The sequence below is a fragment of the Bos grunniens genome, chromosome 8, assembly GCF_055505025.1.
Source record: "Bos grunniens cultivar Pamir isolate PY7600 chromosome 8, Bosgru_T2T1.0, whole genome shotgun sequence".
In the NCBI taxonomy this organism is placed as follows: Eukaryota; Metazoa; Chordata; class Mammalia; order Artiodactyla; family Bovidae; genus Bos; species Bos grunniens.
In genome coordinates, this window is record NC_141172.1 from 40,390,115 (window position 1) to 40,404,631 (window position 14,517).

General features: G+C 41.4%; 1 long non-coding RNA gene across 2 annotated transcripts in view; it reads left to right on the forward strand.

The window, feature by feature from the left end:
* Positions 1 to 14,517, forward strand: part of LOC147366957 (uncharacterized) — a 343,959-nt gene that overhangs the window by 69,423 nt on the left and 260,019 nt on the right. For both annotated transcript variants that reach the window (XR_015169635.1, XR_015169636.1), the window contains exon 3: positions 9,458 to 9,527. This is a non-coding gene — a long non-coding RNA (uncharacterized LOC147366957). The remainder of the gene's footprint in view (positions 1 to 9,457; positions 9,528 to 14,517) is intronic.

The following is a 14,517-nucleotide window of genomic DNA, read 5'->3' on the forward strand; positions in this document are numbered from 1 at the left end:
TTTTCTTTTAAAGAGAAGCAGCAGTTCAGAGATGTGGATTTTCTACCTGGTGTTACTCAGTGATTGGCCAGGAGACCTGGATCTGGACTCTGGGACTCATCTATCTGCCACTCTGGGCGGCGTCCTCTCCTTTGTAATTCAGCGGCAGGTCATGCAGCCCCTAGCAACGTCTCTCACTCAGAAAAACCTCGCTTTGATATCTGAAGTCCGTTTATTGCTTCTACTAAACATACATAGACAGTCTTTCAACGTGGTTCTTTTTGTTCTTTTTGCTCCAGCTGATCCAGTAGATCTTGACATCTGTTATGCTATTTTGGAAGTGGATGCAACCAGTTCATCGTAAAATATGAGCATTCGTACTGTGCACAGGCATTGTGTTACTTTCAGGCTGGGAGTGACCCAGTGGTCATCTAGTTCGACTGCTCACATTAGAGATTAGGAAGCTGAGGTGTCAGATAAAACAGGCCACTTATCCAGGCTCTTATAGATAGTGAGCAAGTTAGTACATGCCTGATTCTAGAACCCTATTTTTTGGGGGGGCTTTGCATTATAGTTTATTATAGGATATTGAGTATAGTTCCCTGTGCTGTACAGTAGGACTTTGTTGTTTACTCATTCTCTGTATAAACATCTGCTAATCCCAAACTCCCATTCCTTCCCGCCCCGCCCCCCTTGGCAACAACAAATCTCCTCTCTATGTCTGTGGGTCTGTTTCTGTTTTGTAGGCAGGTACATTTGTGTCATATTTTAGATTCCACTTTTAAGTGATGTCATGTGATCTTTATCTTTGTCTGACTTACTTCGCTTAGTATGATAATCTCAGGGTTCATCTATGTTGCTGCAGATGGCATTATTTCACTCTTTTTATGGCTGAGTAGTATTCCACTGTATATATATCACATGTGATATATATATCATATCTTCATTATCGATTCATCTCCTGATGGACATTTAGTTGTTGTAAATAGTGCTGCTATATATCTTTTCATATTGTAAATTTGTCTGGATATATACCCAGGAGTGGAATTGCTGGATCATATGGAGAAGGAAATTGCAACCCACTCCAGTGTTCTTGCCTGGAGAATCCCAGGGACGGCAGAGCCTGGTGGGCTGCCGCCTATGGGGTTGCACAGAGTTGGACACGACTGAAGATACTTAGCAGCAGCAGCATGGTAATTCTAGTTTTAGTTTTTTAAGGAACCTCCATACTGTTTTCCACAGTGGCCATACCAGTTTACACTCCCAACAACAGTGTAGAAGGGCAGACCCCTGTTTCATACCAGGGCCTTTCCAGCATCACTGCAGCATGTAGCTTCACTTTGAGATTGTGTTCACGTGGAACAAGCAAGTTATAGATCTGGAAAGAGTGTTTTTGGATAATTTCTGTATCAGATCCTGGCAGTTAACAAACCAGTTATCCAAAGTAACTGCCTTCAGTGATCTAACTCCATGGAAAAATTCTCACTCTTCCATTTTGTTTTGAGTCACAGTGGTATTTCCACATATCTTCCAAACACAGTCTGTTCCCTTCTGCACAAATCAGAATGTTGCTTAATTTCCATGGCAGAGTAGACCCAGTTGACCTTTACAAAATTGAGCCTTGATTTCCCTGGTGATCCAGTGGTTAAGACGCCACACTTCCACTGAATGGGGCCCTGGTCAGGGAACTCAGATCTCGCATGCTGTGCAGAGCAGCCAGAACCTAAACAACAACAAAAACTAAGCCTTGTATAATTTGACTTTGCATCTTGTTCCCTTTGGCTTTCCAGGCTTCTCTCTGGTCTATGTCTCTATGTCACCCTGAGAAAAGGGATTCCCTCTGACCAGATCTTCTCCAGAAGAGCAGAAATGAGGGTTGCAGACTGCATTTGACACAGAGGAAGCAATTGCAGAAAATTCTTGCACCCAAAAGATTTTTTTTTTTCCCATCTCAAAATTTGCATTCAGAAACTCTACGGAGGGAGGGAAATCTGCCTGAGAATATGGAACATCTGTTCTGATGCTGGTATTACTGTGATGACTAGGGGCTCCCTAAAGTAGGGGTGATGGGAGCCAGATGATGCTACTGAGGAGATTTGCCGATTTAAAAAGTGGCATCTGTGAAAACCTAGTAAGAATACGAGGAATGTGCTTGAACAGATGGTATGTGAAGAATATTGGAATAGAACGATTTTCTGAAAACCTTTAAGGATTAATAAATGTGGCAAAGGAAAGGGATTACAAGTGATTAATAATGGCTCAATTATATTATTCACATTGTCTGTGTAGTTTTACTCCAAACTTTTTTTGGAGGGGAGGAAGACAGATCATTAGTCATCAGTCATGGCAGAATCGCATAGTGTAGGTAAGTACTTTCTGTGCAGCTTTCTAAACTATTGTATCTCTGATTGTAAAGGTTATTCATATAACTGGAAGAGAAGAGTTAGACCTTAAGTGATGAACATGTTTGTGTGAGTTACACTCACTGAAAAGCAGAGATATTAGATGTAAACTGCTATGTTTGTGGTCGTATTCTCAAGTTGTTGTAGATTAAACTTTAAGGCATTGCAGCTAATTTTCAAGAACTCCACGAGAAAAGTCAGTATTCTGGACTTCAGACAAGTTGGAACAGGATTAGGAAGGTATTGCCAAAAGTGTCACAGAATAAATAAAAATAATTATAGTGGACATAGGAACTATTTGTATGTAACTCTGTGCTTGGTGCTGCTAAAGGGCTTGTGATTAATAAGTAGCTTAGTCTTTCAGCAAAGATAATGATTTTCCTTGCCCTCATAATTTCACTCTTGATTTATTTTTAAATTAATTTGGCAAAAATCAATTTTAGCTCCTGCTATATAGGGACACCACAAACTATGACTAAGCAAAGTCAATTTGAGACTTTATTGCGTGCAGCTTTTACAAATTCCTTCAGCTGCATATAACTGAAAGCATGCTAAGTAGGGGGCTGTATATGCAGGCATTGTTTTTCTCCTGGCAGAAGATGCCTGAAGCCCTGGAAGTCCAAGGCTGGTAGAGACTAAGTGTGTCATCCAGGATGCAGGCTCCTTCTGATTATTTTAGGAAGTTGTATCATTTGGTCCTACATGCAGATTTGTTTTCCCATCCGTTTTTCTAGATGAGTAGGTCTTGCTGTGCTCTCTATTTCCATTGTCCATGTTCTCTCATGAATATGTGTTCAACACATTAACATGCTCCTGATACTCTAAGCTATTCAGAAAGAAATCTATCTTTTACATTTCATTGCTTTAAAAAAGATACTAGGTCAATATTTTAAAAATCAACAATGCAGAAATGTACAAAGAAGAAAATAAAATCCATCTCATATTCTAACAAACTCATCAACTCTTAACAAGCACTCATCAACTCTTAACAAGCACTCATCAACAAACATTCATCCAGAAATCATTGTATCTCTGCGTATTTATATATGCCTATACAATGGCATCAAAAAAGCAAGAGAGTTCCAGAAAAACATCTATTTCTGCTTAATTGACTATACCAAAGCCTTTGACTGTGTGGATCACAATAAACTGTGGAAAATTCTGAAACAAATGGGAATACCAGACCACCTGACCTGCCTCTTGAGAAATCTGTATGCAGTTCAGGAAGCAACAGTTAGAACTGGACATGGAACAACGGACTGGTTCCAAATAGGAAAAGGAGTACATCAAGGGTGTATATTGTCACCCTGCTTATTTAACTTACATGCGGAGTACATCATGAGAAATGCTGGGCTGGAAGAAGCACAAGCCGGAATCAAGATTGCTGGGAGAAGTATCAATAACCTCAGATATGCAGATGACACCACCTTTATGGCAGAAAGTGAAGAGGAACTAAAAAGCCTCTTGATGACAGTGAAATAAGAGAGTGAAAAAGTTGGCTTAAAGCTCAACATTCAGAAAATGAAGATCATGGCATCCAGTCCCATCGCTTCATGGGAAATAGATAGGGAAACAGTAAAAACAGTGGATGACTTTATTTTTGGGGGGCTCCAAAATCACTGCAGATGGTGATTGCAACCATGAAATTAAAAGACGCTTACTCCTTGGAAGGAAAGTTATGACCAACCTAGATAGTATATTGAAAAGCAGAGATATTGCTTTGTCAACAAAGGTCCATCTAGTCAAGGCTATGGTTTTTCCAGTGGTCATGTATGGATGTGAGAGTTGGACTGTGAAGAAAGCTGAGCACCAAAGAATTGATGCTTTTGAACTAAGGTGTCGGAGAAGACTCTTGAGAGTCCCTTGGACTACAAGGAGATCCAAGCAGTCCATTCTGAAGGAGATCAGCCCTGGGATTTCTTTGGAAGGAATGATGCTGAAGCTGAAACTCCAGTACTTTGGCCACCTCATGTGAAGAGTTGACTCATTGGAAAAGACCCTGATGCTGGGAGGGATTGGGGGCAGGAGGAGAAGGGGATGACAGAGGATGAAATGGCTGGATGGCACCACTGACCCGATGGATGTGAGTCTGAGTGAACTCCGGGAGTTGGTGATGGACAGGGAGGCCTGGCGTGCTGTGATTCATGGGGTCACAAAGAGTCAGACACGACTGAGCGACTGAACTGAACTGAACTGGTACAGTGGCTCAGACAGAAAAAGTCTGCCCATAATGCAGGAGATCCAGATTTGATGCCCAGTCAGGAAGATCTCTTGGAGGAGGGAATGGCAACCCACTCCAGTATTCTTGCCTGAAGAATTCCATGGACAGAGGAGCCTGGCAGGCTGCAGTGAGGTCACAAAGAGTCAGATACGAATGAGCAACTAACACAAGCATACCCACATTATATGTACATACATACATATATATCCACACATATATAATTGTGTATATAATTTTGCACATTGTATAATTTCACATACCTATATTTAGATCTGTACATGATTTTACATATATAGGATATGATAAATGTAACTAACATTCTATAATCTTTATTTAATGTTATGTCATAGTCATTCTTCCATAAATAGATCTATTTCTAGATTTACATCATCTTTTTATTGACTCTCTGGTATTCCCTTGTTTGGATGTATTATGCTCATTGTCTAACAAAATGGTAATAGGGTTTCAGCATCATCACAATGCCTAGTTTCTTCTCAAGTTGTATGCCTCTAATCATGTGTATATTAATTATATTATGAAATCTCCTGAAGTGCTTAATTAGACTACACTGAGGAGTACAGTCTAAACTCCCTCATACTATAATCTGAGAGGCAGTAGAGTATGCTGCGGAAATCAAGAGAACTAGTCCCAACTTACATTTACTAGTTGTAAGAACTTCAACAAATCACATCTCCTATTTTGGACCAGTTTCCATGTCTGTCAATTAATGACACAAGTATAGGTGACATTCAAGGTGTCAGTCAAGGTGACATTCATGATTTATTACTTTTATAAGCTGTCTTTTGTTACTATTAAATCGTTTTCAGTTCCATGGATTATAACTCATGTGTAGCTGAGCATAGCTCTTATTAATAGAAAGTACCCAATAAGAATTTGCAGAATGACTGAAAGTGCCAGATTACCAGCATTCTGAATTATCCTCCAAATACACCAAGTTCGTTCCCACATCCTTGCTTTTAGCCAGATGTAAATGAACAAGAATTGTCCAGAATAGTTTCTCTTTCCTTCTGTTATATGGAAACACGTTTTGTGAATCTTGGTAAAAGTATTTTTACCGTGCATGGCCTGTGTCTTTCACTTTCTTTATGCTTCTTTTTTTAATTTTTTGGTTCTTCAGTGTTTTTCATTTTCATGTGGTTAAATTTATCAGTTATTTTTATGGCTATCATTTTTATGTCTGCTTAAGAAGCCCTTCCATATCATAAGGTCACCAACTCATATTTGTATATTTTCTTTTGTGACTTTCAGAGTTTTGGCTTTTACCTCAAGTTTTAAATTTACTTGAGATTCATTTATTTAAAGATTTGGTCTGAGGTAAAGACATAGTTTCATCTTCTCTCTCTGTGAATAAGCAGCTATGGCAGCATTATTTATCAAATACTATACTATTCCCCAAGTCATTTTCTGTGTTCCTTCTGGCATGCATCAAGTTACTATAGCTGTATAGATCTGTGTCTGGGATTGTTATTCTGTCCAATGCAGAGTTCGTCTATTTCTGAGACAATCCCACACTATTTTCACTGCTATTGCTATCAAACTTCATGAGACATTTTGATGTATGTGGAGCATGTTCTTTTGCTTCTTCAGGAGTGTATTTTCCATTCTTGGGCCTGTGAATTTCCATATGAATTTCAGAATACGCTTTTCAAGCTAAAAAAAAAAATTCTGCCAGAGGCTTATATTAGAAACAAATTGATTTAATATATCAATTTGAGAGAATTGCTTTTGAGGCTACCTAACATATATCTCTACATTAAGTTAGGTCTTCTTTAATGTCTTTCACTAAAGTTTAAAATTTTTCTCCTTAAAGATTTAAGCATCTTTCATTAGATTTATTCCTAAGTAGATTAGATTTTTCTGCTCAAAATGATATCTCTGGTAGTTTTAAAAGTCTGTCAAGATGTTCTGTGAAGTGCTTGCCTTTAAAAAATGGAACTTAATTTTCCTATTAGGTGTGAAATGGAGTTAGAGACTTTCTGCTAATGAAACAATAAAGCAGAACTAATTTAGAGACTAATTCATAAGAGGTACTGCGGCTTCCTCCTTGTCTTTTCTCAGATCACCTTCTGTGCAGGAAGGCAGCTGCCATGTCCTGAGGATACTAAGTAGTCTCATAGAGAGGTCCATCTGGAAAGAACTGAGGCGTGCTAATACCCAGCCTCCATCCATGTGAGTGGGCCATCTTGGAAATGGATCCTTTAGCCCCAGCCAAGGATCAGATGACTAAAGCCCCACCAACATGTGACTGCAGTCTCTTGAGAGAGACCCTTTGCCAGAACCATCCAGATGAGCGACTTCCGGATTCCTAACCCTCAGATATAGTTGTTGTTCAGTTGCTAAGTTGTGTCTGTCTCTTTGTGACCTCACGGACTGTAGCATGCCAGGCTCCTTTGTCCTCCACTATCTCCTGGACTTCGCTCAAATTCATGTCCATTGACTTGGTGGTGCTATCTCACCATCTCATCCTCTGTTGCTCTTTTCTCCTTTGCTTCAATCTTTCGCAGCTTCAGAGTCTTTTTCAGTGAGTTGACTCTTCACATCAGGTGGCTAAAATATTGGAACTTCAGTTTCAGCATCAGTCTTTCCAATGAATATTCAGGGTTTATTTCCTTTAGGATTGACTGGTTTGATCTCCTTGCAATCCAAGAGACTCTCAAGAGTCTTCTCTAGAACTACAACTCAAAAGCATCAATTCTTCAGCACTCAGCCTTCTTAATGGTCCAATTCTCACATTTGCACTTGACTACTGGAAAAGCCATAGCTTTGACTCTATGGGCCTCTAATAAAGTGGTGTCTCTGCTTTTTAACATGCTGTCATAGCTTTTCTTCCAAGGAGCAAGTGTCTTTTAATTTCATGGCTGCAGTCATTGTCCACAGTGATTTTGGAGCCCAGGAAAAGAAAATCTGTCTCTGTTTCCACTTTTCCCCCATCTATTTGCCATGAAGTAATGCAGTTGAATGCCATGATCTTAGTTTTTTGAATGTTGAATTTTAAACTAGCTTGTTCACTTTCCTCTTTCACCCTCATCAAGAGGCTCTTTAGCTCCCCTTAACTTTCTGCCATTAGCGTGGTATCATCTGCATATCTGAGGTTATGGATATTTCGTCCAGCATTCTTGATTGCACCTTGTGATTCATCCAGCTTGGGATTTTGCATAACGTACTCTGCTGCTGCTGCTAAGTCGCTTCAGTTGTGTCCGACTCCGTGCGACCCCATAAACAGCAGCCCACCAGGCTCTCCCATCCCTGGGATTCTCCAGGGATGAACACTGGAGTGGGTAATGTACTCTGCATAGAAGTTAAATAAACAGGGTGACAATATACAGCCTTGACGTACTCCTTTCCCAATTTTGAACCCTTTCCCACTTTTGAACCCTCTGTTATTCCATGTAAGGTTCTAAATGTTGCTTCTTGACCTGCATACATGTTTCTCAGGAGACAGGTGAGGTGGACTGGTATTCCCATCCCTTTAAAAATTTTCCATAGTTTATTGTGATCCATACTGTCAAAGGCTTTAGTGTAGTCAGCAAAGCATCAGATATGCTGCTACTGCTACTGCTGCTAAGTCACTTCAGTCATGTCTGACTGTGTGACCCCATAGACAGCAGCCCACTAGGCTTCCCCGTCCCTGGGATTCTCCAGGCAAGAACACTGGAGTGGGTTGCCATTTCCTTCTCTAGTGCATGAAAGTGAAAAGTGACAGTGAAGTCGCTCAGTCGTATCTGACTCTTAGAGACCCCATGGACTGCAGCCTACCATGCTCCTCTGTCCATGGGATTTTCCAGGCAAGAGTACTGGAGTGGGGTGCCATTGCCTTCTCCGATCAGATAATAAGTGATAATAAATGTTAGTTGTTTTAAGCACTAAAATTTGGGATACTTTGTTTCAGAATAATATATTTCAAAACTAATAGAGGTTTTGAAAGCATTTATTTTTGTTGCTGCTGGAGAGAGAGACATGGAATTTATTTTTTTACATTATTCTTATAGCTAGCTACCTTGCTAAGCTCTCTTACTGCTGTTAATAATAATAAATTCTTTACAAACTCTATTGAACTTAGTGTAGATAGTCATCTTACATTCACTTAATGGCAGCTTTATTTCTTTCCTTCCAATCCTTATTCATTTTTCTTCTCTTAACGCATTTGGCTTAGTCTTTAGTATGATGTTGACTAGAAATGATGATAGGGGTATGTCTTTCCTGATCCTCACTTTAAGGGGATTTTGTGATACTATTCTACTTGTGAATGTTGCTTCCTAGACTTCTGATAGATATAGCCTTATTGGGTTAAAGGAGTTCTCGCTTATCCCTAGGTACTTCCCTTAACACACAAATGTGCATGCACACACACACACACACACACACACACACACTTGTGCTGGTATATCTGAAGTTTACAGTCCTTGCATGGAATTGATGAACCACAAGTCAAAAATATTTGAAATGCTGTTGGATATTGCCAAATCACCCTCTAAAAACATTGCATTAATATAAAACCCCACCCACAGTATATGTAAGTATCTGTTTCCATGTTTCCCCAACCTCTTTTTTCTCCAGTGAAGCTTCCCATTTTCTTAATAATAAAACTAACTAGTTACATAGTAGTTACTATGTCCAGGAACTGTTCTAAGGCTTTGTTTATAGTACTCATCTAATCCTCACAACAATCCTTTGAGGTAGGTGTTACTTTTATCTCCGGATGAGCAGCTGTGGCACAGATTCAGCAACTTGCCCAATTTCATACCAGTGAGTGATTCAGTGTCAGGATTCGAACACAGGCAGTCTGGCTCCCAAGTTCATGCACTAAAGCATTATGCTTCCCTATCTGTTACAGCTGACAGCTACTGAAACCTTGACGGGTGGTGAGAGCTTTTACAACTCAATCATCACAGCCACTGTCTCAGGTAAGTACTGTTATCATGCTGCTGCTGCTGCTAAGTCACCTCAGTCGTGTCTGACTCTGTGCGACCCCAGAGACGGCAGCCCACCAGGCTCCCCCGTCCCTGGGATTCTCCAGGCAAGAGCACTGGAGTGGGTTGCCATTTCCTTCTCCAATGCAGGAAAGTGAAAAGTGAAAGGGAAGTCGCTCAGTCATGTCTGACTCTTTGGGACCCCATGGACTGCAGCCTACCAGGCTCCTCCACCCATGGGATTTTCCAGGCAAGCGTACTGGAGTAGGGTGCCATTGCCTTCTCTGACTGTTATCATAGTACATGGCATATTGAATCGCAGGACACACTTTTGTTCCTGAGTAAAAGCATTGGATTGATAGTGGCTTGGCTTAGTGGTTCATCTTACTATGCCCTTTGACTTCCCAGGAAGTTGTTCCTCTAGGTCAGGGGTCCCTAACTCCCAGGCCACTGGCTGGTTCTGGTCTGTGGCCTGTTAGGAGCTGGGCTGCACAGCAGGAAGTGAGTGCTTGAGTGCTTGCAGACAAGCGAGTGCTTGAGTGCTTTGCAGCAAGCAAAGCTTTATCTGCATTTACAGCCACTCCCTATCACTCACCGTGCCGCACCCCCCCCCCCCGCCCCACCCCTGTGTTGTGTGGAAAAATTGTCTTCTATGAAACCAGTCCCTGGAGCCAAAAAGGTTGGGGATCACTGCTCTAGGACATCGGGATTTGCCCCAAGATTGGAGCTAGACGGAGACATATGGCATGTCTCTTCATTTATTCGTTCAACAATATGGCATGATTTGGGGGAAGGCATGTGGTTGCAGTTTGAATTTAGTCAAGATAGCATTCATATCTGTGTTGAGTATGAGACAGTCTGAAAGAGCAAGGGCTTGAGGAAGAGAAAGACCTGGATTTAACCTTCCATTCCACTTACCAGCTAGGGTTTATTAAGCTCTCTGAGCCTTAGATTTTCCCCATCTGTGGAATGGGGACAATGATAGCAACTTCATGGTGGTGTGGTGAAAATTACGTAAGGTAGCACGTGTGAAGGGTCTGACCTAGTGCCTGGTATGTGATACTTGCTCTGCAAGAGTGAATTCCTTTCTTATTCCTCAAGGGTAGCAGAGTATCAGGGCCACAGATCACTACGGCCTTGTAGCAGCTAAAACCTAAAACCCAGTGAATAATCCACATATAAACAATTGAGAACTGATTATGTATGAGCAGATATTTTTACTAATGTATCAAGAAAATGTCTGATAACTTGCTGTGTGCCAGGTATAATTCAAAATACATTGCATAGATCTAATCTTTAAAATCTTCAACCAGCTCTGTAAGTTGTACTTGATTGTTATTATTCCAATTTTATGGGCAAAGAACTGAGGTGCAAAGAAGTAACCTGCCCTAGGTCACAAAGCTCATAAACAGCAGAGCTGGGGTTCGAACTCAAGCTTTCTGCTGCCGCAGTCTTCCTCACCATGCTGTTCTTCCTGTGGAACAGCTAGAAGACTAATGTCTTACTGAGAAAAGTCGAACTAGCAAATTCACATACTCAGTTTATGTTTGCAAGTCCATTTCCAATGCTGAGTTTTTCTTCAGAGTTTTTAAAAAAAATATTTGTTTGGCTGCATTTGGTCTTAGCTGCAGCGTGTGGGATCTTTGATCTTCATTGCAGCCTGTGAGATCTTTTAGTAGCAGCATACAGGATCTAGTTCCCTGACCAGTGATCAAAAGGGGCCCCCTGCATTGTGAGCACAGAGTCTTAGCCACTGGACCCCCAGGGAAGTACCTTGATTTAGATTTTGACATCATCCTTTGTTATAGCCAATAGTGTATATTAAAGTTAATTGGAATCTTTACCATTGTGTGTGTTTCATAAAAGATCATCCACCCATCTATCAATTTATCCTTTCATTTATTCATTCAGCAATATTTGTTAGGCCTTTATCAAGGCAGGGCAAAGTTGAAATCAAAAGACCTGGTTCCAAAGTGGGTTTTCCATTTCCCAGCTGTGTAAACTTGTATAGGTCATATAACTACTTGAGCTTCAGCCTCTACAGGTTAACAAAGGAAATAGTACCTACTGCTCTGGTTTATTCTGATGATGAGATGAGATTGTATTGAAAGGGAAAGTGATTTGGAAGCTGTAAAGTGCTGTACAAATGTTATTTGATACAACTATTCCACCAAGAGGAGCTGGTTCCACAAACCATTGCTTACTTAACCTTGCTTTGGGAATAGGAAGTGAATTTAATTGCTTGCTATCCCTTTTCTATTGCTAATCTTAGTCAGGGTCTGAGCGTAGCTGCAACAGAGCATAAGAGAGAAGCTGGTGCCAGACTCCCACTTTGTCTGTGTATAAGCATTAGTATCTCTAAGGGAAAGTGATCGGTTTGCCAGTTAGCAGAGCGTTTCTTCCTTTTTGGTCCAGAATACAAATCGAAACATCATGCTACAAAGTTATTAGCATTTTCTTACACAGAAGAGATGTTAAAAATAAACAGGTGGCTCATGGGAGTTGAGAGAGAAGAGGTGAATTGTACTAAGGGCCGGATGCTGTCCCTCTGCAGAAGACGTCTTCAGACTTCCCAGAGACATTTCAAACAGCGAAGAGCTCCAATTTATTGCAAAGGACACTTTTCTTCCAGAAAACTGTCCCATGTATCAGTGTCTGTTAAAACAGCCAGTTCCTGGAGTGATTGGTTGCATTAGAGTCAACTAATGATAGAGAAGTAAGAGCCTAGTAAATACCAATTCCTAGTTCCACTCTGCAAGGATGCTTATTCTTTAGATCTGACAGCAGACTTGAGAATCTGCACGTTCAAAAACTCCCAGGAAGATGCTAATTCCCAGCTGAATGTGAGAACCAGGGTCTGAAGATGAAGAGGAACATGGCAAATGGAGATGAGTTTTGGGGACCAAGCTGAACGCTGAAATTCGTCTGTCTCAGGTCCTGTTCACCTCTGTAATCCGTTTTCTCCTCCCCCACCTAAAACTTGTTTTCGGAATAGTTTTCTGGACAATTGCAACACGCCAGTTTAAATCACTTAGTCATTGCCTTCTTTGTCAGCCGTTTTATGAGAACATAGGTGAATGATTTTAGGAGGTTATTTGCATTATCCTTTCAGCTCATACCCCTCAGCCACAGTTGTATGACTAATACTCAGTATCACTGTTTGGGTAATAAAATCTCCATGCTCTACTCCTCCACTTTCTTTATGCTGTGAATGGCATGGATGGCTGCGTCAGGGTGGGCCCAAGTGCAGGGTGAGTGCTCCTGCCCAGTTTGGAGAGAGAAAGACTGTAGATGCCAGAACAATTGAAGTGTCCTGTTCTTAAGAACTTCGGGCGTGGTGAGGCTCAAGAAAAGTCATTGGTTTAGAAATCACTTTTCTAAGAAGCTGCTGAAAGACCAGGCCACAGGCACACCTGGGGCTTGGGGATGAAAGTAGGTTTGCTGGTGATTTGGCTGTTGCAGTTAAACAGAAAACAAAGGATGTCTCTGTGCTCCTATCTTGACAAATGACTTCTTGATCAATCAGATCTGTCCATTTGAATTCTGGTTTCCAACACAAACTGTGTGACCAAGTTGGAATACGTTGCTTAACCTCTCTGTCTTTTGTTTCCTCAACTGATAAAATGGTTTAACGATGCCCTAATTGCGTGGTTGTTTTGAAGTTAAGATAAGACAAGGCCTGTGAGTGTGTACTACATAATAAAAGCTAGTTTCCATCCAATCTGGACCTACTTCCGCCTTCTCAGTTTATACTGAAGTGTGAAGGGGAGGCTGCCGCAAGGTGAGTCAGTCCTGATAGGGAAGTCCGTTAAGCTGCACCGATGTGTGTCAATGTCCTTTTGTACAGAAGTTAGGGTACAGGTCAGTGCATATAACCTCATAAAGTATGATGTGACAACACAGAGGAGAACTTGGTGATCTGCAGAAGGCACCAAAGGAGGGTGTCAAAATGTGCCTGTTGAAGTGGCCATGAGTTCAGGAGGAGGTCTTGGTGGTATCCCGCCCTGGTCTACCCCAGGATGTATTTCATACTGACCAGTCAGCTGTAAGAAGTTCTCATTAAAATGATGTGATATTGTCATGGGTGAATTCCCACTTGCAATGTCAGAGTCCAAAAGGCAAAGATCCCTGGTTAATATATTTGGAGCTAATCAGGCATGGAGCAGTCCTATTTTATGCTTGTGGCTGAAGATGCAACCAATGGCTAACATCCTGTCGTATGGAGGAAAACCATCTGGACAGGGGTTGACAATGCCTGGGCTCCAGATTTGACTTTCTTGCCTTGGAAGAGGGTCATCCAGATAAGAATAACTGATTGACCCAGAAGGGGCACCAGGAGTTTGGCGCTGAGCACTTGGACACAGGCTTGGTGCTCCTTGAAAAGAATAGAACTTTAGCAAAATGACTGAGGTTTCATACTCTTTAAACACTTTTCAAAGTTCTTTTTCTCAGCTATACCTCCCAACAGCGCTGTGAGGTCAGTTTTTGAAATCTCCGTTTGGCTGTGGAAGGGCCAGGCACTGGACCCTGGGCCGTCTTTTCCATCGTGAAACAGGTCCTGTAAGGAATAAGAGTGGGATTTGAATAGCTTTATGATGACACGAAGGCCAGTGGATCCAAGTATACTGCTACCCTCCCAGTGACATAGATGCAGAGACCTTGCAACAAAGAATAGTGACAAAGAAAAGACAAATATCATTTTACTTATTTATTATTGCTTGGATTTTTCCTCCAAATCCCAATGCTGATTGGAACATGGGTCCTGAGCTCAAAATCTGAGGACCCTCTTTCTTCCCAGATCTGACTTTTGTGGATCATGCCAGACCAGCTGGTAGTATGGGAAAACAGGAGAGAGAGAGAATGAGACCGGGAGACACTGATACCCAGGGCCCAGGCCTGGTCTTCCTAAAGGTCAGCCCCCTACTTTCGCTCCTTGGGTGGGAGGAAAGGAAGATGGCCAGAGCCATAGACCAGCGCGCCCTCA